The following is a 27,359-nucleotide window of genomic DNA, read 5'->3' as shown; positions in this document are numbered from 1 at the left end:
TATCTGGCACTGGGGGCATATCTGGCACTGGGGGATATATGGCACTGGGGGGACATGTGTACCTGGCACTGGGGGCATATCTGGCACTGGGGGTACATGTATACCTGGCACTGGGAGCATATCTGGCACTGGGGGCATATCTGGCACTGGGGGATATCTGGCACTGGGGGCATATCTGGCACTGGGGACATATCTGGCACTGCGGGGACATGTTTATCTGGCACTGGGGGGCATATCTGGCACTGCGGGACATGTGTATCTGGCACTGGGGGATATCTGGCACTGGAGGGACATGTGTATCTGGCACTGGAGGCATATCTGGCACTGCGGGGACATGTGTATCTGGCACTGAGGGCATATCTGGCACTGGGGGGACATGTGTTTCTGGCACTGTGGCCATATCAGGCACTGTGGGGACATGTGTATCTGGCACTGGGGGCATTTCTGTATCTGGCACTGGGGGCATATCTGGCACTGGGGGGGCAATGCATATCTGACACAGTGGGGGCATTTGTGTATCTGGCACTGTGGGGCAATGTGTATTTGGCACTCTGGGGGCATTTGTGTATCTGGCACTGTGGGGCAATGTGTATCTGGCACTGTGAGGCAATGTATATCTGGCACTCTGGGGGCATTTGTGAATCTGGCACAGTGAGGCAATGTGTATCTGGCACTGTGGGGCAATGTATATCTTGCATTGTTGGGCAATGTATATCTGGCACTGTGGGGCAACGTGTATCTGGCACTATTGGGGTCATATGTGTATCTGCCCCTCCCCCCATATGTGTACCATGCCCTCATTTTCATTGGCCACACCCATTTTTTAGCGCGCGAGCCTTCGGCGTGCGCACAAAGTACCAGTAAGACATTTTTTCTATTTGCACCACTGCCTGTTACTTCCACTTGGTGTCTGACTCGTGCTGAGTAAAGACCTGTATTACACTGATGCTGCAAGTGTTGTCCTGATTTTGTTGTTGCACATCTACACATACAGTAGTATAAATTATTATGGACTGTTGTGGCTGTTTGGCCTCAGGAACAACACATATTAACACTTATTTTCATGTTTACTTTCATCCCTATCGTGTGTTTTGTTTCAATGCAACTCATTTCCTACTAGTGATGAGCGGGTTCGGTTCCTCGGAATCCGAACCCCCCCCCCCCCCGAACTTCACCCATTTTACACGGTTCTGAGGCAGCCTCGGATCCTCCCGCCTTTCTCGGTTAACCCGAGCGCACCCGAACGTCATCATCCCGCTGTCGGATTCTCGCGAGATTCGTATTCTATATAAGGAGCCGCGCGTCGCCGCCATTTTCACTTGTGTATTGGAGATGATAGCGAGAGGACGTGCAGCGTTCTCTCAGTTTCTGTGTTCAGTGTGCTGCAAATATCTGCTCAGTGTGCTGCAAATATCTGTGCTCAGTGTACTTGCAAATATCTGTGCTCAGTGTGCTGAAAATATCTACGTTCTCTGCCTGAAAAACGCTCCATATCTGTGCTGCATTGTAGTATATAGTAGGAGGACAGTGCAGAATTTTGCTGACCACCAGTATTATATAGCAGTACGGTACAGTAGTCCACTGCTCTACCTACCTCTGTGTCGTCAAGTATACTATGCATCCATACCTGCGCTGCATTTTAGTTGTGCGCAGTATATAGTAGGAGGGGACAGTGCAGAATGTTGCTGTGACCACCAGTATATATATAGCAGTACGGTACAGTAGTCCACTGCTCTACCTCTGTGTCGTCAAGTATACTATGCATCCATACCTGTGCTGTATTTTAGTTGTGCGTAGTATATAGTAGGATGGGACAGTGCAGAATGTTGCTGTGACCAACAGTATATATATAGCAGTACGGTACAGTAGTCCACTGCTCTCCTACCTCTGTGTCGTCAAGTATACTATGCATCCATACCTGTGCTGCATTTTAGTTGTGCGCAGTATATAGTAGGAGGGGACAGTGCAGAATGTTGCTGTGACCACCAGTATATATATAGCAGTACGGTACAGTAGTCCACTGCTCTACCTCTGTGTCGTCAAGTATACTATGCATCCATACCTGTGCTGCATTTTAGTTGTGCACAGTATATAGTAGGAGGGGACAGTGCAGAATGTTGCTGTGACCACCAGTATATATATAGCAGTACAGTACAGTAGTCCACTGCTCTACCTCTGTGTCGTCAAGTACACTATGCATCCATACCTGTGCTGCATTTTAGTTGTGCGCAGTATATAGTAGGAGAAACATAGAAACATAGAATTTGTCGGCAGATAAGAACCACTTGGCCCATCTAGTCTGGCCCTTTTTTTTTATCTCTAACCTTAATTGATCCTTATTTCTTTGTAAGGATATCCTTATGTCTATCCCATGCATGTTTAAATTGCTCTACTGTCTTAGCCTCTGCCACCTCCGATGGGAGGCTATTCCACTTGTCCACTACCCTTTCTGTGAAGTAATTTTTTCCGCAAATTTCCCCTGAACCTCCCCCCCTCCAGTCTCAGTGCATGTCCTCGTGTCCTATTGCTTCTCTTCATTTGGAGAATGTTTCCCTCCTGGACTTTGTTAAAACCCTTGATATATTTGAAAGTTTCTATCATGTCCCCCCTTTCCCTTCTCTGCTCCAAACTATACATATTGAGATTTCTTAGTCTTTCTGGGTATGTTTTGTGATGTAGGCCATGCACCATTTTAGTTGCCCTTCTTTGTACAGTTTCTAATGTATTAATATCCTTTTGAAGATATGGCCTCCAGAATTGAACACAGTTGTGACAGGACGGTTCCGTACGAAAGCACTCGTCGCTTTCGCGTCCCGTTGGCTGCGCACAGAATGGAAGGTCAAGTCACACGAGGCCTGACCACATAGGGGATTCCCACTTACCGTCAGTAACCGCCTGTTACTGACTCCACCCACTGCGTTGTGGGCGGGTTTATGCTGCCACCACCAAACTCCTAACCTGCTGTGGCGTTTGGAACCACGGTTCTGCTCTGTATGTGCCGACGCACTGCCTTACCACACCTGTGTGGTGCTGACGAATCCCCACTAGCCACTTGCTAGGCCTCTACCGGTAGCTGGCGGAAGGCGGAACTTGGAGACGTTAGGTGCTTCCCTGGACAGCCGGAGGACGGGGCTATGGTTGGCATAACCCTGTAGGTCACAAGATGAAGCAATCTTCTTGAGACAATGATGTTTATTTGCTCAAATATAGTTCTAAAGAGAACTCTTCCCTATTGCTAGGGGCAACAGCATACAGTAAGATGTTCCAGCAGAATAAGATGGTACAATTCAATACTTGGAGGCTCACAGGCATCCTCTTTTTATCTCAGTTCTACACACAGTACCACAGGGGGGTAAGCCCTCCCTGTCTTCTCCAACCAATCAGGTTATCGCAGAAAATATAAATAAATACAAGTTACATTTCAAAAGTTAAGAATTAGATAAAGCACATTCCTGCTCCTCTTCATATATAACCAAACCAGTGGCTTTCCCAAACACAATCTGATTATCATTAGAGATGAGCGCCGGAAATTTTTCGGGTTTTGTGTTTTGGTTTTGGGTTCGGTTCCGCGGCCGTGTTTTGGGTTCGACCGCGTTTTGGCAAAACCTCACCGAATTTTTTTTGTCGGATTCGGGTGTGTTTTGGATTCGGGTGTTTTTTTCAAAAAACCCTAAAAAACAGCTTAAATCATAGAATTTGGGGGTCATTTTGATCCCAAAGTATTATTAACCTCAAAAACCATAATTTACACTCATTTTCAGTCTATTCTGAATACCTCACACCTCACAATATTATTTTTAGTCCTAAAATTTGCACCGAGGTCGCTGTGTGAGTAAGATAAGCGACCCTAGTGGCCGACACAAACACCGGGCCCATCTAGGAGTGGCACTGCAGTGTCACGCAGGATGTCCCTTCCAAAAAACCCTCCCCAAACAGCACATGACGCAAAGAAAAAAAGAGGCGCAATGAGGTAGCTGACTGTGTGAGTAAGATAAGCGACCCTAGTGGCCGACACAAACACCGGGCCCATCTAGGAGTGGCACTGCAGTGTCACGCAGGATGGCCCTTCCAAAAAACCCTCCCCAAACAGCACATGACGCAAAGAAAAAAAGAGGCGCAATGAGGTAGCTGACTGTGTGAGTAAGATAAGCGACCCTAGTGGCCGACACAAACACCGGGCCCATCTAGGAGTGGCACTGCAGTGTCACGCAGGATGTCCCTTCCAAAAAACCCTCCCCAAACAGCACATGACGCAAAGAAAAAAAGAGGCGCAATGAGGTAGCTGACTGTGTGAGTAAGATAAGCGACCCTAGTGGCCGACACAAACACCGGGCCCATCTAGGAGTGGCACTGCAGTGTCACGCAGGATGTCCCTTCCAAAAAACCTTCCCCAAACAGCACATGACGCAAAGAAAAAAAGAGGCGCAATGAGGTAGCTGACTGTGTGAGTAAGATAAGCGACCCTAGTGGCCGACACAAACACCGGGCCCATCTAGGAGTGGCACTGCAGTGTCACGCAGGATGTCCCTTCCAAAAAACCCTCCCCAAACAGCACATGACGCAAAGAAAAAAAGAGGCGCAATGAGGTAGCTGACTGTGTGAGTAAGATAAGCGACCCTAGTGGCCGACACAAACACCGGGCCCATCTAGGAGTGGCACTGCAGTGTCACGCAGGATGTCCCTTCCAAAAAACCCTCCCCAAACAGCACATGACGCAAAGAAAAAAAGAGGCGCAATGAGGTAGCTGACTGTGTGAGTAAGATAAGCGACCCTAGTGGCCGACACAAACACCGGGCCCATCTAGGAGTGGCACTGCAGTGTCACGCAGGATGGCCCTTCCAAAAAACCCTCCCCAAACAGCACATGACGCAAAGAAAAATAAAAGAAAAAAGAGGTGCAAGATGGAATTGTCCTTGGGCCCTCCCACCCACCCTTATGTTGTATAAACAGGACATGCACACTTTAACCAACCCATCATTTCAGTGACAGGGTCTGCCACACGACTGTGACTGATATGACGGGTTGGTTTGGACCCCCCCCAAAAAAGAAGCAATTAATCTCTCCTTGCACAAACTGGCTCTACAGAGGCAAGATGTCCACCTCATCATCATCCTCCGATATATCACCGTGTACATCCCCCTCCTCACAGATTATCAATTCGTCCCCACTGGAATCCACCATCTCAGCTCCCTGTGTACTTTGTGGAGGCAATTGCTGCTGGTCAATGTCTCCGCGGAGGAATTGATTATAATTCATTTTAATGAACATCATCTTCTCCACATTTTCTGGATGTAACCTCGTACGCCGATTGCTGACAAGGTGAGCGGCGGCACTAAACACTCTTTCGGAGTACACACTTGTGGGAGGGCAACTTAGGTAGAATAAAGCCAGTTTGTGCAAGGGCCTCCAAATTGCCTCTTTTTCCTGCCAGTATAAGTACGGACTGTGTGACGTGCCTACTTGGATGCGGTCACTCATATAATCCTCCACCATTCTTTCAATGTTGAGAGAATCATATGCAGTGACAGTAGACGACATGTCCGTAATCGTTGTCAGGTCCTTCAGTCCGGACCAGATGTCAGCATCAGCAGTCGCTCCAGACTGCCCTGCATCACCGCCAGCGGGTGGGCTCGGAATTCTGAGCCTTTTCCTTGCACCCCCAGTTGCGGGAGAATGTGAAGGAGGAGATGTTGACAGGTCGCGTTCCGCTTGACTTGACAATTTTCTCACCAGCAGGTCTTTCAACCCCAGCAGACTTGTGTCTGCCGGAAAGAGAGATCCAAGGTAGGTTTTAAATCTAGGATCGAGCACGGTGGCCAAAATGTAGTGCTCTGATTTCAACAGATTGACCACCCGTGAATCCTTGTTAAGCGAATTAAGGGCTCCATCCACAAGTCCCACATGCCTAGCGGAATCGCTCCGTGTTAGCTCCTCCTTCAATGTCTCCAGCTTCTTCTGCAAAAGCCTGATGAGGGGAATGACCTGACTCAGGCTGGCAGTGTCTGAACTGACTTCACGTGTGGCAAGTTCAAAGGGCATCAGAACCTTGCACAACGTTGAAATCATTCTCCACTGCACTTGAGACAGGTGCATTCCACCTCCTATATCGTGCTCAATTGTATAGGCTTGAATGGCCTTTTGCTGCTCCTCCAACCTCTGAAGCATATAGAGGGTTGAATTCCACCTCGTTACCACTTCTTGCTTCAGATGATGGCAGGGCAGGTTCAGTAGTTTTTGGTGGTGCTCCAGTCTTCTGTACGTGGTGCCTGTACGCCGAAAGTGTCCCGCAATTCTTCTGGCCACCGACAGCATCTCTTGCACGCCCCTGTCGTTTTTTAAAAAATTCTGCACCACCAAATTCAAGGTATGTGCAAAACATGGGACGTGCTGGAATTTGCCCATATTTAATGCACACACAATATTGCTGGCGTTGTCCGATGCCACAAATCCACAGGAGAGTCCAATTGGGGTAAGCCATTCCGCGATGATCTTCCTCAGTTGCCGTAAGAGGTTTTCAGCTGTGTGCGTATTCTGGAAAGCGGTGATACAAAGCGTAGCCTGCCTAGGAAAGAGTTGGCGTTTGCGAGATGCTGCTACTGGTGCCGCCGCTGCTGTTCTTGCGGCGGGAGTCCATACATCTACCCAGTGGGCTGTCACAGTCATATAGTCCTGACCCTGCCCTGCTCCACTTGTCCACATGTCCGTGGTTAAGTGGACATTGGGTACAACTGCATTTTTTAGGACACTGGTGAGTCTTTTTCTGACGTCCGTGTACATTCTCGGTATCGCCTGCCTAGAGAAGTGGAACCTAGACTGTATTTGGTAACGGGGGCACACTGCCTCAATAAATTGTCTAGTTCCCTGTGAACTAACGGCGGATACCGGACGCACGTCTAACACCAACATAGTTGTCAAGGCCTCAGTTATCCGCTTTGCAGCAGGATGACTGCTGTGATATTTCATCTTCCTCGCAAAGGACTGTTGGACAGTCAATTGCTTACTGGAAGTAGTACAAGTGGGCTTACGACTTCCCCTCTGGGATGACCATCGACTCCCAGCAGCAACAACAGCAGCGCCAGCAGCAGTAGGCGTTACACGCAAGGATGCATCGGAGGAATCCCAGGCAGGAGAGGACTCGTCAGAATTGCCAGTGACATGGCCTGCAGGACTATTGGCATTCCTGGGGAAGGAGGAAATTGACACTGAGGGAGTTGGTGGGGTGGTTTGCGTGAGCTTGGTTACAAGAGGAAGGGATTTACTGGTCAGTGGACTGCTTCCGCTGTCGGCCAAAGTTTTTGAACTTGTCACTGACTTATTATGAATGCGCTGCAGGTGATGTATAAGGGAGGATGTTCCGAGGTGGTTAACGTCCTTACCCCTACTTATTACAGCAGGACAAAGGGAACACACGGCTTGACAAATGTTGTCCGCATTTCTGGTGAAATACTTCCACACCGAAGAGCTGATTTTTTTGGTATTTTCACCAGGCATGTCAACGGCCATATTCCTCCCACGGACAACAGGTGTCTCCCCGGGTGCCTGACTTAAACAAACCACCTCACCATCAGAATCCTCCTGGTCAATTTCCTCCCCAGCGCCAGCAACACCCATATCCTCCTCATCCTGGTGTACTTCAGCACTGACATCTTCAATCTGACTATCAGGAACTGGACTGCGGGTGCTCCGTCCAGCACTTGCAGGGGGCGTGCAAATGGTGGAAGGCGCATGCTCTTCACGTCCAGTGTTGGGAAGGTCAGGCATCGCAACCGACACAATTGGACTCTCCTTGTGGATTTGGGATTTCGAAGAACGCACAGTTCTTTGCGGTGCTACTGCTTTTGCCAGCTTGAGTCTTTTCATTTTTCTAGCGAGAGGCTGAGTGCCTCCATCCTCATGTGAAGCTGAACCACTAGCCATGAACATAGGCCAGGGCCTCAGCCGTTCCTTGCCACTCCGTGTGGTAAATGGCATATTGGCAAGTTTACGCTTCTCCTCTGACAATTTTATTTTAGGTTTTGGAGTCCTTTTTTTACTGATATTTGGTGTTTTGGATTTGACATGCTCTGTACTATGCCATTGGGCATCGGCCTTGGCAGACGACGTTGCTGGCATTTCATCGTCTCGGCCATGACTAGTGGCAGCAGCTTCAGCACGAGGTGGAAGTGGATCTTGATCTTTCCCTAATTTTGGAACCTCAACATTTTTGTTCTCCATATTTTAACAGGCACAACTAAAAGGCACCTCAGGTAAACAATGGAGATGGATGGATACTAGTATACAATTATGGATGGACTGCCGAGTGCCGACACAGAGGTAGCTACAGCCGTGGACTACCGTACTGTACTGTGTCTGCTGCTAATATAGACTGGATGATAATGAGATGTAGTATGTATAAAGAAGAAAGAAAAAAAAACCACGGGTAGGTGGTATACAATTATGGATGGACTGCCGAGTGCCGACACAGAGGTAGCTACAGCCGTGGACTACCGTACTGTGTCTGCTGCTAATATAGACTGGTTGATAAAGAGATGTAGTATGTATGTATAAAGAAGAAAGAAAAAAAAACCACGGGTAGGTGGTATACAATTATGGACGGACTGCCGAGTGCCGACACAGAGGTAGCTACAGCCGTGGACTACCGTACTGTGTCTGCTGCTAATATAGACTGGTTGATAAAGAGATGTAGTATGTATGTATAAAGAAGAAAGAAAAAAAAACCACGGGTAGGTGGTATACAATTATGGATGGACTGCCGAGTGCCGACACAGAGGTAGCTACAGCCGTGGACTACCGTACTGTGTCTGCTGCTAATATAGACTGGTTGATAAAGAGATGTAGTATGTATGTATAAAGAAGAAAGAAAAAAAAACCACGGGTAGGTGGTATACAATTATGGACGGACTGCCGAGTGCCGACACAGAGGTAGCTACAGCCGTGGACTACCGTACTGTGTCTGCTGCTAATATAGACTGGTTGATAAAGAGATGTAGTATGTATGTATAAAGAAGAAAGAAAAAAAAACCACTGGTAAGTGGTATACAATTATGGATGGACTGCCGAGTGCCGACACAGAGGTAGCTACAGCCGTGGACTACCGTACTGTACTGTGTCTGCTGCTAATATAGACTGGATGATAATGAGATGTAGTATGTATAAAGAAGAAAGAAAAAAAAACCACGGGTAGGTGGTATACAATTATGGATGGACTGCCGAGTGCCAACACAGAGGTAGCTACAGCCGTGGACTACCGTACTGTGTCTGCTGCTAATATAGACTGGTTGATAAAGAGATGTAGTATGTATGTATAAAGAAGAAAGAAAAAAAAACCACGGGTAGGTGGTATACAATTATGGACGGACTGCCGAGTGCCGACACAGAGGTAGCTACAGCCGTGGACTACCGTACTGTGTCTGCTGCTAATATAGACTGGTTGATAAAGAGATGTAGTATGTATGTATAAAGAAGAAAGAAAAAAAAACCACGGGTAGGTGGTATACAATTATGGATGGACTGCCGAGTGCCGACACAGAGGTAGCTACAGCCGTGGACTACCGTACTGTGTCTGCTGCTAATATAGACTGGTTGATAAAGAGATGTAGTATGTATGTATAAAGAAGAAAGAAAAAAAAAACCACGGGTAGGTGGTATACAATTATGGATGGACTGCCGAGTGCCGACACAGAGGTAGCTACAGCCGTGGACTACCGTACTGTACTGTGTCTGCTGCTAATATAGACTGGATGATAATGAGATGTAGTATGTATAAAGAAGAAAGAAAAAAAAACCACGGGTAGGTGGTATACAATTATGGATGGACTGCCGAGTGCCGACACAGAGGTAGCTACAGCCGTGGACTACCGTACTGTGTCTGCTGCTAATATAGACTGGTTGATAATGAGATGTAGTATGTATAAAGAAGAAAGAAAAAAAAAACACGGGTAGGTGGTATACAATTATGGACGGACTGCCGAGTGCCGACACAGAGGTAGCTACAGCCGTGGACTACCGTACTGTACTGTGTCTGCTGCTAATATAGACTGGATGATAATGAGATGTAGTATGTATAAAGAAGAAAGAAAAAAAAAACCACGGGTAGGTGGTATACAATTATGGATGGACTGCCGAGTGCCGACACAGAGGTAGCTACAGCCGTGAACTACCGTACTGTGTCTGCTGCGACTGGATGATAAATAATGATATAAAAAATATATATATATCACTACTGCAGCCGGACAGGTATATATTATATAATGACGGACCTGCTGGACACTGTCTGTCAGCAGAATGAGTTTTTTATTTTATAGAATAAAAAAACCACACAAGTCACACGACGTGTGTTTAACTTTTACAGGCAGACATTCACAATACAATATAGTATACTATATACTGGTGGTCAGGTCACTGGTCAGTCACACTGGCAGTGGCACTCCTGCAGAAAAAAAGTGTGCACTGTTTAATTTTAATATGTACTCCTGGCTCCTGCTATAACCTAACTGCTCCCCAGTCTCCCCCACAATTAAGCTGTGTGAGCACAGTCAGATATTATACATAGATGATGCAGCAGCACACTGGGCTGAGCACAGATATGGTATGTGACTGAGTCACTGTGTATCGTTTTTTCAGGCAGAGAACGGATTATATTAAATAATATAAAACTGCACTGGTGGTCACTGGTCAGTCACTAGTATAACTAACTAATACTATCAGCAAAATTCTGCACTCTCTGTCTGAGTACTCCTCCTAAGCTCCAGTAAATGAAGTGTCACTGTCTCACTCTGTCACTAGTATAACTAACTAATACTATCAGCAAAATTCTGCACTCTCTGTCTGAGTACTCCTCCTAAGCTCCAGTAAATGAAGTGTCACTGTCTCACTCTCACTCTCCTATCTATTTCTTCTCTAAACGGAGAGGACGCCAGCCACGTCCTCTCACTATCAATCTCAATGCACGTGTAAAATGGCGGCGACGCGCGGCTCCTTATATAGAATCCGAGTCTCGCGATAGAATCCGAGCCTCGCGAGAATCCGACAGCGTCATGATGACGTTCGGGCGCGCTCGGGTTAACCGAGCAAGGCGGGAAGATCCGAGTCGCTCGGATCCGTGTAAAAAAAGCTGAAGTTCGGGCGGGTTCGGATTCCGAGGAACCGAACCCGCTCATCACTAATTATCATGTTCCTGTCTCTTTCACAAATGTAAATGTAACTTGCATTTCAATTGCATTCACCCTCTCACACATAGACAACGTTCTTATACTGTAAATTAAACATAATCTGCATCACACATAATGCAGCCTAAGAAATCTTACATCAAACTGTTGGTAAACGAAACCCACTAGTTTGCATTCATAAAACACAATCTGATTTAGCAGCCCCTTGTGTCTCCATGCAAAACCAGTTTTGAGTCATCACACCACAGGAGATGCTGAAGGCACAGTCTTCTTTCCAAACCTTCATTTGTACCTGAAAGAAAACATTTGCCGACCAAAAGGCCTGCTAATCGACACCCTGCTTTAGCTAGGACAATTAACATATGACTGGCTATCTACAAGTTGCTGAACAACAATTGTCAAGGTCTTTCAGAAACAAAATACCTTGTACTTTCCTCATAAGTGCCCTGTACATCAGTTCATCGTTCTCCAAATGCGCAGCGATAGAACATATGACACCTTATTAAACATATTTTAAATACCCGGTGCCTAGCACCCACAATACATTTAAAGATGGCGACTAGCGCCAGTGCACAGTTTAAAAGTGGCGCCAAGCGCCCATTGTCCTTGAATATGGCGCCGGTCACTGAGGGTTAACCCCTTCAGTGCCGCGCCGCCATTGTCCACGTGGGCTGGGGTCTCTCCGGCCACAACAGTATTCTAGATGAGGCCGTACCAATGACCTATACAGTGGCATTATTACTTCTTTCTTTCTGCTGCTGATTCCTCTCCCAATGCAGCCAAGCATCTGACTAGCCTTCCTCATTGCTTTGTTACATTGCTTACCTGCCTTTAAGTCATCTGAAATAGTGACTCCTAGATCCCTTTCCTCCTCAGTAGTTGCCAGTATAGTGCTATTAATACTATATTTAGCCTTTGGATATAGAAAGGAGAGGACAGTGCAGAATGTTGCTGTGACCACCAGTATATATATAGCAGTACGGTACAGTAGTCCACTGCTCTACCTCTGTATCGTCAAGTATACTACAAAAGTTCAGTAAAATGACCCAAAAATCAAAATTAAAAGCGTCTGATGAGAAGCGTAAACTTGCCAATATGCCATTGACGACACGGAGTGGCAAGGAACGGCTGAGGCCCTGGCCTATGTTCATGGCTAGTGGTTCAGATTCACATGAGGATGGAGGCACTCATCCTCTCGCTAGAAAACTGCAGTGCCACTCCTAGATGGGCCAGGTGTTTGTGTCGGCCACTTGGGTCGCTTAGCTTAGCCACACAGCTACCTCATTGCACCTCTTTTTTTCTTTGCATCATGTGCTGTTTGGGGACTATTTTTTAAATCTGCCATCCTGTCTGACACTGCAGTGCCACTCCTAGATGGGCCAGGTGTTTGTGTCGGCCACTTGGGTCGCTTAGCTTAGTCACACAGCTACCTCAGTGCACCTCTTTTTTTCTTTGCATCATGTGCTGTTTGGGGACTATTTTTTAAATCTGCCATCCTGTCTGACACTGCAGTGCCACTCCTAGATGGGCCAGGTGTCTGTGTCGGCCACTTGGGTCGCTTAGCTTAGCCACACAGCTACCTCATTGCACCTCTTTTTTTCTTTGCATCATGTGCTGTTTGGGGACTATTTTTTAAATCTGCCATCCTATCTGACACTGCAGTGCCATTCCTAGATGGGCCAGATGTTTGTGTCGGCCACTTGGGTCGCTTAGCTTAGCCATCCAGCAACCTCGGTGCAAATTTTAGGACTAAAAATAATATTGTGAGGTGTGAGGTGTTCAGAATAGACTGGAAATGAGTGGAAATTATGGTTATTGAGGTTAATAATACTATGGGATCAAAATGACCACCAAATTCTATGATTTAAGTTGTTTTTGAGGGTTTTTTGTAAAAAAACACCTGAATCCAAAACACACCCGAATCCAACAAAACATTTTCAGGGAGGTTTTGCCAAAATGCGTCCGAATCCAAAACACGGCCGCGGAACCGAATCCAATACCAAAACACAAAACCCGAAAAATTTCCGTTGCACATCACTTTTTCCTACCTTCACTTTTCACTACTTTACCTCTCACTACTTTATTTCTCACTTCATTACTTCTCACTATTTTACATGCCTATAGGTTCCCAGTGTACCATTACCAGATCGGCCCGTGTGTCCAAACCCAACCCAAAGTTCCAAGACTTTATTTTATAATGTATTTTCTTTTGTTCACGCTTAACATTGTCACATTGTTGCATTTGTTTCATCTATGTTCTGCATCCTTCCAGTTTGAAAGGGGGGATGTAAATGCATGCTGTGCATCATGGGAGATGATGTCATGCTGAGGTGACTCACTTCCTGTGTGTCTCCTGTTACCAGCTGTGCAAGTATGCGGGTACGGGAGGGTATGGCGTACCCTTAAGAATTTAGCTGTGGGTACGCCGTACACACACCAACGGGCCGCCGCTCGCTACCGCTGATGTGAGGGGAGGAGAGCACAGCCAGCGCCTCTCCTGCCCCTCAATGTCTTTGTACAAATCAGCGCTACCCGTGAGCCAATCAGAGATCACGGACCGGCAGCCAAGGCTGCCGGACCACAAGCTTTGATTGGCTCACGGATCGGCGCTGAATTGAACTCACCCGCACCCGCTGGAGACTGAGGGGAAGGAGAGGCACAGGCTGCACTCTCCTCCCCTCACACACACAGGACACCAGCAGCAGTGGTGAGCAGCAGGGGGGGGGGCTTCATGTATACCTGGCACTGGGGGCATATCTGGCACTGGGGGGGCATGTATACCTGGCACTGGGGGCATATCTGGCACGGGGGGGGCATGTATACCTGGCACTGGGAGCATATCTGGCGCTGAGGGGGACATGTGTATCTGGCACTGGGGGCATATCTGGCACTGCGGGGCATATCTGGCACTGGGGGCATATCTGGCACTGGGGGGACATGTGTATCTGGCACTGGAGGTATATCGGGCACTGGGGGGACATGTGTATCTGGCACTGGGGGCATATCTGGCACTGTGGGGACATGTGTATATGGCACTGGGGGCATATCTGGCACTGGGGGGACATGTGTATCTGGCACTGTGGCCATATCAGGCACTGTGGGGACATGTGTATCTGGCACTGGGGGCATTTCTGTATCTGGAATTGGGGGCATATCTGGCACTGGGGGGGCATTTATGTATCTGGCACTGGGGGGCAATGCATATCTGACACAGTGGGAGCATTTGTGTATCTGGCACTGTGGGGCAATGTGTATCTGGCACTCTGGGGGCATTTGTGTATCTGGCACTGTGGGGCAATGTGTATCTGGCACTGTGAGGCAATGTATATCTGGCACTCTGGGGGCATTTGTGAATCTGGCACAGTGAGGCAATGTGTATCTGGCACTGTGGGGCAATGTATATCTGGCACTGTGGGGCAATGTATATCTGGCACTGTGGGGCAACGTGTATCTGGCACTATTGGGGTCATATGTGTATCTGCCCCTCCCCCCATATGTGTACCATGCCCCCAATTTCATTGGCCACACCCATTTTTTAGCGCGCGAGCCTTCGGCATGCGCACAAAGTACCAGTAAGACATTTTTTCTACTTGCACCACTGCCTGTTACTTCCACTTGGTGTCTGACTCGTGCTGAGTAAAGACCTGTATTACACTGATTTTGTTGTTGCGCATCTACACATACAGTAGTATAAATTATTATGGATTGTTGTGGCTGTTTGGCCTCAGGAGCAACACATATTAACACTTATTTTCATGTTTACTTTTATCCCTATCGTGTGTTTTGTTTCAATGTAACTCATTTCCTACCTTCACTTTTCACTACTTTACCTCTCACTACTTTATTTCTCACTTCATTACTTCTCACTATTTTACCCACCTCTCTCACTAACCTATTTTCACTTTTTCACTATATATTTTTTCACTTTAGTGTTGCCCTGGCGTCACTCAGCTGCTTCATTTTGGGGTGTACCGTGCCCTAGAGTTGTTACCCCCCAAAATGTTAGGGACTTGCCGACTAATGAGGTCAGTGACGTGCAGTCAGGGGAGGCAGGCCCCTGTCATTAATGATTAAAATAATAGAAAAAGATACTTATGACACATATTCTGTGCCATAAGTATCTGCTTTAGCCTTGTTATTATTTTAATTATTTTTTTGTGTGTTAAAACTGTTTTAAATGTGTGTTGGAGGCACCACTCTCGGTGCCTCCCGCTGTCGGTGTAAAGGGCCGGAAGCGGGGGGCGGGGCTAAGCATTGGGCAGTAAAGCCCATTAGAAAAAGCAGCAGAAGCGGCACCTAACAGCAGTGCGGCTTTGGAAGGGGCGTGCTTTCAGCCCATATGAAAGCATGCCCCTGTCACAGGCAGATGTGACTGGCCAGTGACAGTGGTGGAGTCTGAGGGAGCACTAAGACACGTGCCCCTCCATAGTCTAGGAAGTTATGTGATTATTATTTACATAGGCACGCCCTCCCTTATTTTACTAAATATGTGTGGTGGCGCTGGATGCTGTAAGCTGCGGCCGCTGTCCCCACCCCTTTCAGCTGCTGTCTGGCTGTGAATGCAGACATGTCACAGTCTGACATGTCTGCTGCAGCACAGCCAGCAGCAGCAGTGCCCGATGCCTGCCCCTTCCCTACCTGCATGGCTGCTCCCTTCCCCGGGACCAGCCACCAATCACCTGCATCTATATGTCTTTTCTCCATCCCCTCCCAAGGCTCCGCCCTCTCACACCAGAGGCCACGCCCTTTCCTGCTCTAGTTGGGAAGATCTGATTCCTGCCCAACCAGCTATGTGGGGTGAACCAGGGAATAGAGACTGCAACCTTCCCACAATCAAAGGTAAGTATCTGTGGGGTCTGAATGTTTTATATATATATATATATATATAGGGGTTGGGGTAAATATAATTATTATTATCTAGGGGTGTGTTAGTGTTATCAGTAGGGGAGTGGGTTGGTAAGTAATATTGTGTGGGGTGGGGGTTGTATCACTGTCATGGGGTTGTGTACTATCTTGTTTTATAGTATATTGTGTATAATGTAATGTTTGCGGGGGGAGGGTAGTAATGATTTGTGGAAGTTGAAGAAGAGTATGTATTACGGTTTTTCATGTACATACAGAGCACATGGGATTTGTTTTTGTTTTGTTTTTTTAAACACATACACACACACACACACACACACACACACACACACACACACACACACACACGCGGTATACAGTTAAAAAAAGGCCCATCAGGATCCCTGCTGTCTCAATACCGTCGCCGGGATCCCAACAGGGGTACTATACCGGTGAATTAGGTGAGTCCCCCTCTGTGGGTGTGTCCACGACACCCATAGAGGGAGAATAGAGCCTTTGTTGCGCTCACCTCCCTGCCAGCATTCTGGCGCACAAGATGCAGGTGTCGGTAAGGTATACTGACATTCAGCATCCTGTGCAACGGGATCCCATAAGGATCCCACACAAAGGTGCATTCAGCAAGGAGGGGTTCTGTGTGCCATGTCCATCTAGTCCCCCTTCTCTCTAGCCGGCTGTGCAAGTGAGTAGACTCTGGTGCTGCCCTAGAGTCTACTCACCAGCTTTTCCCAAAAGTCACTTGTGCAGGTTTTTGAGGGAGGATGGGTGGTAGGCTAAAATGTAGCCTAGGGTGCAGTGCCACCATGCACCGGCCCTGCTCCCAGCCACACCTGGAGCTCTGATAACAGAGCAGTAACCCCAGCAGCCTGTGGCCCTGTACAGGTGGAGCTAGGAAGCGCTAAATGACGAGCAGCCCTACCACAGGGAGCAGTTTTGTTGTTTCCTCTCTCTGTTACCGGTTGCAGCGGTGGCTGGCTGGGGTTTGCGGGGAAGAGTCGCAGGTACTTTAATTTGACATGAGCTAAGCTCACCGGGGACAGGGCTGTACACTTATGTTCTATGCTATACTGCCAACAGAGTAGAGTTGGCATTGACTGCTGTCACCCTCTTCCTGTCACCCTCTCCCTGGCATCACCCTCTTCCTGTCACCAGCTCGCTGGTATCATCCTCTCCCTGTCACCCACTGCTGTCAAACTCTCCATGGTGTTACTCTCTTCCTGTCATCCTCTCTCTGATGTCATCCTCTCCATGTCACCCACACCCTCTCTCCATCATCCTCTCCCTGTCACCCACTGCATCTCCCCTGCATCACTGTCTCCCCATCACCATCTCTCTCCTGTCACCCTCTGCCTTTCCAAGGCATCACCCTCTCCTGGTCATACGGATACAGCATTACCATTGAGACCATGCCCCTTGTTGTGAGACAACACCCTCATTGCAAGACCATGCCCTCTTTTCCAGGAACACGTGTGCCTTTGGTGCAAGCAAAGACAGTGGCGGTAGCAGGCTTTGGCATGGTAGGGGGCATTGGCTCGGCGGCGGTAGCGGTCATCAAAAGGACTCGGTGGACATTATGGTTGCAGTGCCTTACCAGCCACTGACGTCACCGCACGCCACTGAATGAGGTCACCTGGACACGGTGGGCAAGCCATTACTTATGGCCATAACTATGCGAAGAACCTCGCTCAAAATGCTAAATTTTATTGCAATGATTATTATTAATAAATTGGTAGTGTTTGAATTGTGCACCTGCAACCTCTTTCTTTAGTCGGGTCTTAGACAATTCTACGAATTCTGATAGAGACAGGGAGGATTTGTGGAGAGTCTCTAAATAATTCATTTTATGCAGTAGTGTGGCATATGGGCCATTTCTTCCCGTTTCATGTATGAGCAGAGTTGTATCAGTTTGCCTCATATGACACATTTGTGTGCTTCCCAAAGAGTCACTTTCGAAACCTCATCTGTATCATTAATGGCAAAATAATTGGAAAGCGTTTTGCCCAGTTCACTCTTACAGTATTTATCATGAAGAAGGGATTCATTAAGATGCCAGGTCCATTGGCTAGGAGACCGGGATGTGGCCGAAAGTGACATAAACACCGGAGCATGGTCCGACCAAGTAATGGAGCCAATGGAAGCTTCCACTAGCAAAAGGAGGTATCTGTGGCTTAAAAACAAGTAGTCTAAGTGTGAGTAAACCTGGTGAGGGTAAAATGAGAAATCCCATTCGGATGGGTGCGTAACCCTCCAAGAGTCGGCAAGTTGGACTTCATGAAACACCCGTTTAACCTGTCTGTGTTTGTATTTAGAGAATTTAAGGGCGGTAGGTGAAGTGTCAATGGATGGGTCCATAGTCCAATTTAAGTCACCTCCCAGAACAACAATGCCTGCAAAAAGGGATTCAAGACGGGAAAGATGAGAGCGAAAAAAGGATGGCCGGTCCCGGTTGGGGGCATATAGTACTATAAATGTGTATGTTTGTGAGAATATTTTGCAATTAGTCACTAGTAATCTACCTGGGACCAATTTATGAACAGAGATGCCAGTAACCTGTAGGGTTTTTGAGAAAAGTATTGCTACGCCTTTGGATTTACCATCTGGGTTATTAGAGTAAAACACAAGGGGAAATCTGTGATTAGTAAAGAAAGGGCCGTGGGCAGAAATTTTAAATGTGTCTCTTGGACTTATGCGATATCCACCCTATCTGACTACAATGTTCTAAACAAATTAGACTTCTTTTCGGGGATATTCAGACTCCTGGCATTGATCGAAGCAATTTTGAGCCTAACTGGAACAGACATTCAATTGTACAACATCATAGAGCATCTGGATTCTCGGATAGGTCAGTAGAGAAAAGAAAAGCAATATACAGAAAAAGAGAGGAGAAAAAGTCACAGAAAATAGGAACAACAATAACATAAAGAAACCCACCATGGGAGGACTGGTATACTCACAAACCAGACGTCCCAAAGTGCACTGCAGCCGTGTGCAGGAATGGGGCGAGGAAATTACCTCTAAAGGCACATTGTGAACTAAAAATACTAGGAAAATGTGAACTGTCAGTAACTTCTGGTTGTATAGCAATATAATCACCCTAGAAAGTCCCGATAATAAACGTGGAGCTCGAGAGGGGGAACTTAAATGGGTGATAACTGTATAGGTTGGTTGGGAGGGGGTCATACCCATATGTAACACTTGAAGAGTTCAATTCCCCCGCAAATGGGAGAGAGAAATCTTAGCCTTCCAATCAACATGTAGAAAGGAAATCAGGTAGCGGTGGAGTCCTGACTTGCAGCAGGAGCTTTAGAGATCTGTTTCTTAGAGTTATGCACAACTTGCCATGATGCTCTATTTCCAGATGGTTGTGGCAGATACAGGTCAGAGGTAGTAAATTCCCAACTAGGAATCTTTACATTCGGGAGACCAAGTCCAGAACAGAATGAAGGGAGGCCGGAAGGAGTGTAAAGTGTGTGGGTTTTGCCAGATAATGAGACTTGGAGGTTAAAAGGGAAGCCCCACTTATATTTCAACTGGTGTTTTCTAAGTTCCTCTGTAATAAGTTTAAGGACTTTCCTTTGTTAGAGAGTATGCCAGGAGATGTCCTGGTAGATGGTTATCATCTCGCCATTAAAGTCTATTCCGTCAAGCCGTCGCACTTTACATATGACATCGCGGGGATGCTCTGTAGGGATACCTCATGGTATAAGGGCACGATGGGCTCTATCAAATGTTATAGTGTGGGAGGGGTCCTTTTCCAGGACCTCGTTAAAGATTTTTGTAAGAGCATCCACCAGGCCTAATTGGGGGACATCTTCAGGTATACCTCTGACCCGTATATTATTCCTCCTACCCATTATCCAAATCTGACATGCGAGATCGCAGTGACTGGATTTCGGCCGACTGAGCTGTAATAACATCTGTAAGGGATCTCATAAACACATCAGCAGAATCTTGGTGTTCCTCTAGCGTGTTCACCCTGCCAGAGAGCTGCGAGATATCATGTTTAATAGATGCCAGTTGAAGTTCTCTCCGAATGGTATCCTGGAGATTCTGCTTGGTGGGTAGAGTTTTCATAAACGTGAGAATGTCCTGGAGAGCTATATCCTCCCTAGCGTGTAAATGTGGATGTTCCATTAATGGGGGAGATGTCGGGGAAGTGGAGGGGCAGGAAGAGGGACTAGAGGGAGAGAGATCTCCAGAGGATTTGGCAGGAGTGGGTTGAAGAAAACAACGCATTCCTGTCTGGGATGTGGTCTCTTTAGGTTGCAGTGTATTTCTTTTCCGTGAAGATTTCCCGATCTAACCATGCTGGAGTTAGGATATAAAAGTAAATGAGTTCATGAGGCAGAGGGCCTGATGTTCAGGTGAGTGCACAGTTCACTAATGGGTACCTTCAGTATGATGACTCCCAGTGGAATGTCATTAACACATCTTTAGGCAATTTGCAGCTGCATGGTCAGTGGGGATATATCGTCCCCGATTGTCCCATCTCCCCAATGAGGAGGAGGCACGTAAGGGACAATTGCTATAACGTGGGCACACATTTGATATCCCAAAGTGACGTGCAAATACTTCCAACATATATATATATATATATATATATATGGAATTGAGAGTAATAGAGCAACACAAATGGATGTATTTAATCAAAATAGCCACTAGAGGGAGCTCCAATACAGTAAATTAACTCCACAGAGAAAGTCTATGAGAACACACAAAATGATTTTCAGTGAAAGATAATTCTGCTGCTGCAGGCAAGATTATAATGTGAGTTAGGTCTGAGAACACTGAGGAAAACCTAGTGTAAAGGGTGTTTTCCACATGTTGATTAGAGAGAACGGGGAGAATAGGTAACAGGCGGGTGGTAAGTAAGTGAAGGACCAGAGGTGCCACTATATTTCAAGGCTTATAAAGGCCAGCGGTGGTTAGTATTAAAGGAAAAGTCTCACCAGCCAAAAAACAAGCTGCGGTCTGTAGCAGCGTTCTCCACCACCAGGACAAGAATGTCACCTGCTGTGAACTGAGGAGAGAGGTCCCACAGCGGGTGGGCACCTCCGCACTCCAGGCGTGAAGTGCGTGGTATCGGGCGATGTGCCAAGGAGAGCTCCAGGTCCACCCGTCGGGGCAGGAGGGAGTCGCTACAACGGAGAGAGCAACAGGCACCGCCCGGGGTTAATCCCGCTGGCGGTCGGGCAGTGCCTGGGGAGGAAAGATGGCGGATGTCTGTCCCGGTCCAGGGTCCAGAGAAGCAGTGGTCTCAGCGGGGCTGTAAGACGGAGGTAGGAGGCGGGGTGAACGGCTCGGTGAACAGGGTGTGCATGACGGTCCCTGTAACACCTGCGTGCTCCACCAGCTATCACTCTGGGTGAGAGGAGGAAATTTAGTTCCCGTCTTCAGGGGGGAATAGGCCACAACCTGCAGAGAGGCACTAGACCCCTCCCGACTCTGCGAAATCTATCCCCTGTGGCAGATTTGGTGCCAAGGCTCCGGGGAGACAGTTATGGAGGGATAAGTGAGGCCAGCAATACTGGGGGCCATTTTAGGGCTTAGGTGGCAGGAGCCCTCGTGCAGCACATCTGTCCCTGATGGCTGCCAAGCCACGCCCCTACCCCACCCAAATCTAAATCTCTCTGCACATGCTACATCTGCCCCACCTGCAGTGCAACATGGTTTTGCCCAATTGCTAAATTTTTTGGCTTGCTAACAAACCTGAATAAAGCACATAAAGGGTCATTCCGAGTTGTTCGCTCATTGCTGATTTTCGCAACGGAGCGATTAAGGTGAAAATACGCATGCGCATGGTACGCAGTACGCATGCGCTAAGTATTTTTAAGCTCAAAACTTAGTAGATTTACTCACGTCCGAATGAAGAATTTCCATCGTTGAAGTGATCGGAGTGTGATTGACAGGAAGTGGGTGTTTCTGGGCGGAAACTGACCGTTTTCTGGGAGTGTGCGGAAAAACGCAGGCGTGCCAAGATAAAACGCGGGAGTGTCTGAAGAAACGGGGGAGTGGCTGGCCGAACGCAGGGCGTGTTTGTGACGTCAAACCAGGAATGAAACGGGCTGAGCTGATCGCAATGTAGGAGTAAGTCTTGAGCTACTCAGAAACTTCTAAGAATTTTCTATTCGCAATTCTGGTAATCTTTCGTTCGCAATTCTGCTAAGCTAAGATACACTCCCAGAGGGCGGCGGCCTAGCGTGTGCAATGCTGCTAACATCTGCTAGCGAGCAAACAACTCGGAATGACCCCCATAGACCATTATTAATAAAACTTATTTAACACCCTTAAAGTAGTTCTCAATCCATTACTAGAACTTCTCTCCATTTTTCATTTCTTCCTTAGAAGAAACGGATGGTCAAAACCTCATTTTGTTTACTAGTTATAGCAATACTAATCAATAGTAAACTGAAAAATCACTCATTGGATAATACTGAAAGGGGTAAATCCAATTAACTCACACCCATATGCAAGGGGGGGGGGGGGGAATTGCTGTTGCAGCGGAGTGTTAACGCCGGTACTGGCATCGGAACTCACCACCCTCACAGCCCTATCTCGCCCCAAATTTGTGGATTTTTATACACAGTCTTAAGTGTCAAATATCTGTGGATCCGGCAGTACTGTAAATGCGTCTTATATATCCGCTCATACTCACCCCCAGTGACTAGATTGCAGCTAATAGGATTGCCCCAAAAGGATAAACATTAGTTCTTAATATATAAACGCTTCAATAAAGAAAAATTGTTTAAAAAAAATGTTTTTTAGGCCTACGGAGGATATTGATGTAATAAGACCCTACATTACCTCTTACCACAGAACTGTTTCGAAACAGAACAATGTAATCAGCAGAAGCAGAAGTGCTTGTTGTTACAAAAGAGGTTGTTGACAAATAGGGAGATGCAAGAAGATGAGTGAAAAGATTCTATTATTAATACACCTTATCCTCCAGCATATGTATCTGAGCATTGGGTATGGAATCCCGGCAGTCAGGATCCCAGCAGTCAGAATACTGACGCTGGGATCCCAGCCGCCAGAATGCCGGCAGCGGGGCGATCGCTACAGGTCGCTCACCACAGGTTCTGTTCCCACTCTGTGAGTGTCGTGGATACCCATGAGTGGGAATAGCTCTGGTGTAGCTGCCGGCATTCACATCGGTCGGGATCCCGGCATCGGTATCCTGACCGCCGGGATAGTAACTACATCCCATGTCTGATATACAGTATATGACCTTTCATGCCATTAAAGTTGTATAACACTGCATTATCCTATCTGAGGGTATCGTGCTAAAAACTTCCATAGGGCTGATTCAGACGCTATTTCATTCACACCTGTATCTTTGTACACAGCAGTGCTGTGAATATATGCTAATGCTGCAGCCAATGATATTTGCACCAGCTGCATCTGTATTCCAAAAAAAACCAAAAAAGAATTTATAGGAGCGCTGAAAAAATGTCATTCAATTACTTAATAGTAGTTTTATTTAAATACATTCATAAGACAAAATAAAAATACTTTAAAATTGTGCAATTTGATTCAAGCCCATGTCCATATCTCCTTAAAAAGCCATCTCAAAAGGCTATATATGTACCAGTCCAACTGACTGTTTGTAACAGACTTGTGTCTCAGTGCTTCAATGGACACCAAATCCCTTTATGTAACAGTTTTTTACAGTCTCTGTGGTACCACTTAAATTTGTATCCAAGCACGGGGGAGAGCGCTGTGGCTGCCTGAATAACCACAGCGGTATGATACGACTCCTAGTTTTTGCAGCGTAATATGGAGAGCTTGTTACTCACGGCTGTCACGGTTGTTCACGGCTGTCACGGCTTTAGCTTCTCTTGCGAGGGGAGCGGACCTCCTTAGCCAGGCACTGCTTCAGCTGTGTCCCCAATCAGAACGGCTCGTCGGCCCGCCGTGCAGTCATAAGGAAGATGGTTGGACTATGGGCAGTAGAATCCCAGCAAAAATGCCCTCCTTACGTGTTTCTCCGCCGCTAGGGCAAGTGGTTTCATCAGAGGAATATTTCCTCTGATGAAACCGCTTGCCCTAACGGCGGAGGAGGGGGAGTGTTTAAGGAATGGAGAGGTGTAGACCCCGCTGCATCTATGGTCGCAGAATCATTGTCCTCAGCAGCTCAACATCGTGGCAGCAATCGGGCATCTGAGCAGTTCTAAGATTGATCAGAATGCATGCCACAACTAAAGGTGCCCATATACCTAAAGATTTATCTTCCAATCTGGCTGGTTGGAACCAGTGCTGCAAGTATGGCAGTACGGCGTACCAGGAAGAAATTCCCAGCCGGTACACCGTACCGCCGGGCCGCCACCTTGCAGACATCAGGCGTTGGAGAGAGGAGAGCGCAGCATGCGCCTCTCCTCTCCTGCCTGCCTAGTCACTCCCGAGTCCCCTGAGTCTGGCGGTGGCGGCAGCTTGCACTGAAACGCCGGTTCGTTAGCCAATCAGAGCTCACTGACCAGCAGCCAATCAGGAGCCGCCGCTGCCAGACCGCGAGCCCTTATTGGCTCACGGACCAGCACCAGATCTAATATACAGGATGCCGCCACCGCAGGAGGGCTCAGAGATCGGACTGAGGGCACGAGAGGGGCAGGGGGTGTGCGTGCTGCGCTCTCTTCTCCCCAGCAGTAGCAGAAGACAGTGCCAGCCACAGGCAGCAGCAACACCGGTGAGTTGCACTGCTGGAGCATATCTGGCACTCTGGGGACATGTGTTTCTGGCAAAGTGGGGGCATATCTGGCACTGAAGGCGCATATCTGGCACTGAAGGGCATATTTGTATCTGCCACTGTGGAGGCATATCTAGCACTGTGGGGTCATGTGTATCTGGCAAAGTGGGGGCATATCTGGCACTGTGGGGTCATATCTGGCACTGTGGGGGCTTGTGTATCTGGCAAAGCAGGGCATATCTGGACTGTCTGGGCATATCTGGCACTGTGGGGGTCATATCTGGCACTGTGGGGGCATATGTATATCTGGCACTGTGGGGGCATATCTGGCACTGTGGAGGCATATGTGTATCTGGCGCAATGGGGGCATATCTGGCACTGTGGGGACATATGTGTATCTGGCACTCTGGGGCAATGTGTATCTGGCACTGTGGGGTAATGTGTATCTGCCACTCTGGGGCAATGTGTATCTGGCACTGTGGGGGCATATATGGCACTACTGGGGGCATTTGTGTATCTGGCACCATGGAGCATTTGTGTATCTGGTACCATTGGGCATTTGTGCATCTGGCACCATGGAGCATTTGTGTATCTGGCACTGTAGTAGCATATCTGGCACGGTGGGGGCATATCTGGCACTGTGGTGGCATATGTGTATCTGGCAATATTGGGGTCATATGTGTATCTGGCCCCCATATGTGTATCACGCCCCCATTTTTTATTGGCCACGCCCCATGTGGTATTTGGCCACACCCAGTTTTTTGGCATGCGCTTGCGTGTGCACACAGTACCTATAAGACATTTTTTCTACTTTCACCACTGGTTGGAATGAAAATGTGGTAATGGATGGGAGCAAATGACATGGATGGGAGCCAATGTCAGTTGACCGTTTCTCATAGTCAACTGTCATTTGCTCCCATCCATCTCTTCATCCATCAGACTTTTGGAACCTTCACTTTTGTCCACAGCACGAGAAAGTGTATAAGCAATGTACATGTATTTGCCGAGACAGTACAGCAAGTGTACATCATATTTCTGTAGTCTGATAAGCATTCGTTGAATTCTCATGGGACAGTCATGTAATGATTTAGTCATGATATCTACCAATGGCTTGTGGTCAGTTTCCACTGTAAATGTTTGACCATACACAAACTGATGAAATCGCTCACATGCATATGTGATTGCTAGAAGTTCTTTTTCTATCTGAGCATACCTTATTTCAGCACTTGTCACTGCTCTTGATGCATAGATTACTGGTAATGTATCTTCATGTTCTTGTAACAGCACTGAGCCTAGGCCAAATTGCAAAGCATCTGCTGAAATTCTTATTCTTTTTGCAGGATCAAAGAATTTTAGCACTGGTTGCTCTGTAATGATCTGTTTCAAGTTTTGCTAACTTTCTTCTTGTTCATGTGACCACATCCACTCGTTATCTTTGTTCAACAACCATCTAAGAGAGGCTGTTCATTCAGAGAGTTAAGAAATAAACTTTCCTTAGTAATCATTTCTAGGAATCTTTTGACGTCGTCTTTGTTGTTAGGATGTTCCATGTTCACTATGGCTGATATTTTCCTTGGGTCTGGTTTTACACCTTGATCCGAGACCACATCGCCCATAAAGGTAAGTGTATTCACGCCAAATTCACATTTGTCCTTGTTTAGCTTTAGATTCACTTTCTTGACACGTTCCATTACTTGTCTCAATCTAGAATCATGTTCTTCCTTTGTAGATCCCCAGACAATAATGTCATCCATCATTGTTTAAACACCTGGAATATGTTCAAAAATCATGTGTATCTTTTTGTGATATACTTCTGGAGCAGACAATATTCCATATGGTAGTCAAAGAAATCTGTATCGACTTTCTGGTGTACTAAATGTACAAAACTTTGAGCTGGCCTCATCTAGCTTCATTTGCCAGAATCCTGAAGATGCGTCCAATTTACTGAACCATTTTGCTCCTGCAAATTGTGACATGATTTCATCTCTGGTTGGTAGTTTGAAATGTTCTCGTTTAATAGCTTTGTTTAAATCTCTGGGGTCTAGACATATTCTGAGTTGTCCATTTTTCTTTTCAACAATTACTAAGGAGCTTACCCATTCAGTAGGCTCATCAACTTTCTGTATCACACCCAAGGCTTCCATGCGATTTAACTCTTGTTTCAGTTTTTCTCTCAGTGCAAACGGCACTTTTCTACAGGGGTGTATCACTGAAGAAACTTGCGTGTCTATATTTATTTTATGCTCTCCAGGCAAACAACCTAGACCTTCAAACAAGTCTCTGTATTCTGTGAATATCGATTTGCAGTCATCTTCTACTTGTGATGTTACCATAAAAACTTTCTTTAGCAAGCTTAGTTTCTCACAGGAACTTAATCCTAGAATCGCTTGCACATTTTTATCCACAATCAGTAGAGATGTTTTAAACTGTTGTCCCTTATATTTCAGTGTCACAAAGCATGTACCTTTCACAGGAATTTCCTCCTCAGTGTACCCTGTAACTTTCACTTTGGCTGGATGAATTTTAAGTTTTACTCTAAAAGTCTTATAGTCTTGAAACGATATTAAATTCACCTGCGCGCCAGTATCAAGCTTAAAGGGAATGACAATTTCGTACACAGTTAAAGGGACAATCCATTCTTTCTTATC

At 46.9% G+C, this 27,359-nt stretch overlaps 1 protein-coding gene across 1 annotated transcript in view; it reads right to left on the bottom strand.

The window, feature by feature from the left end:
• Positions 1-27,359, bottom strand: part of LOC134927697 (probable G-protein coupled receptor 141) — a 76,262-nt gene that overhangs the window by 21,455 nt on the left and 27,448 nt on the right. The window lies entirely within an intron of this gene.

Source organism: Pseudophryne corroboree, chromosome 5, assembly GCF_028390025.1.
Source record: "Pseudophryne corroboree isolate aPseCor3 chromosome 5, aPseCor3.hap2, whole genome shotgun sequence".
Classification (NCBI taxonomy): Eukaryota; Metazoa; Chordata; class Amphibia; order Anura; family Myobatrachidae; genus Pseudophryne; species Pseudophryne corroboree.
The sequence above is the reverse complement of the archived record's forward strand: the minus strand, read 5'-3'. Positions and strand labels throughout refer to the sequence as shown.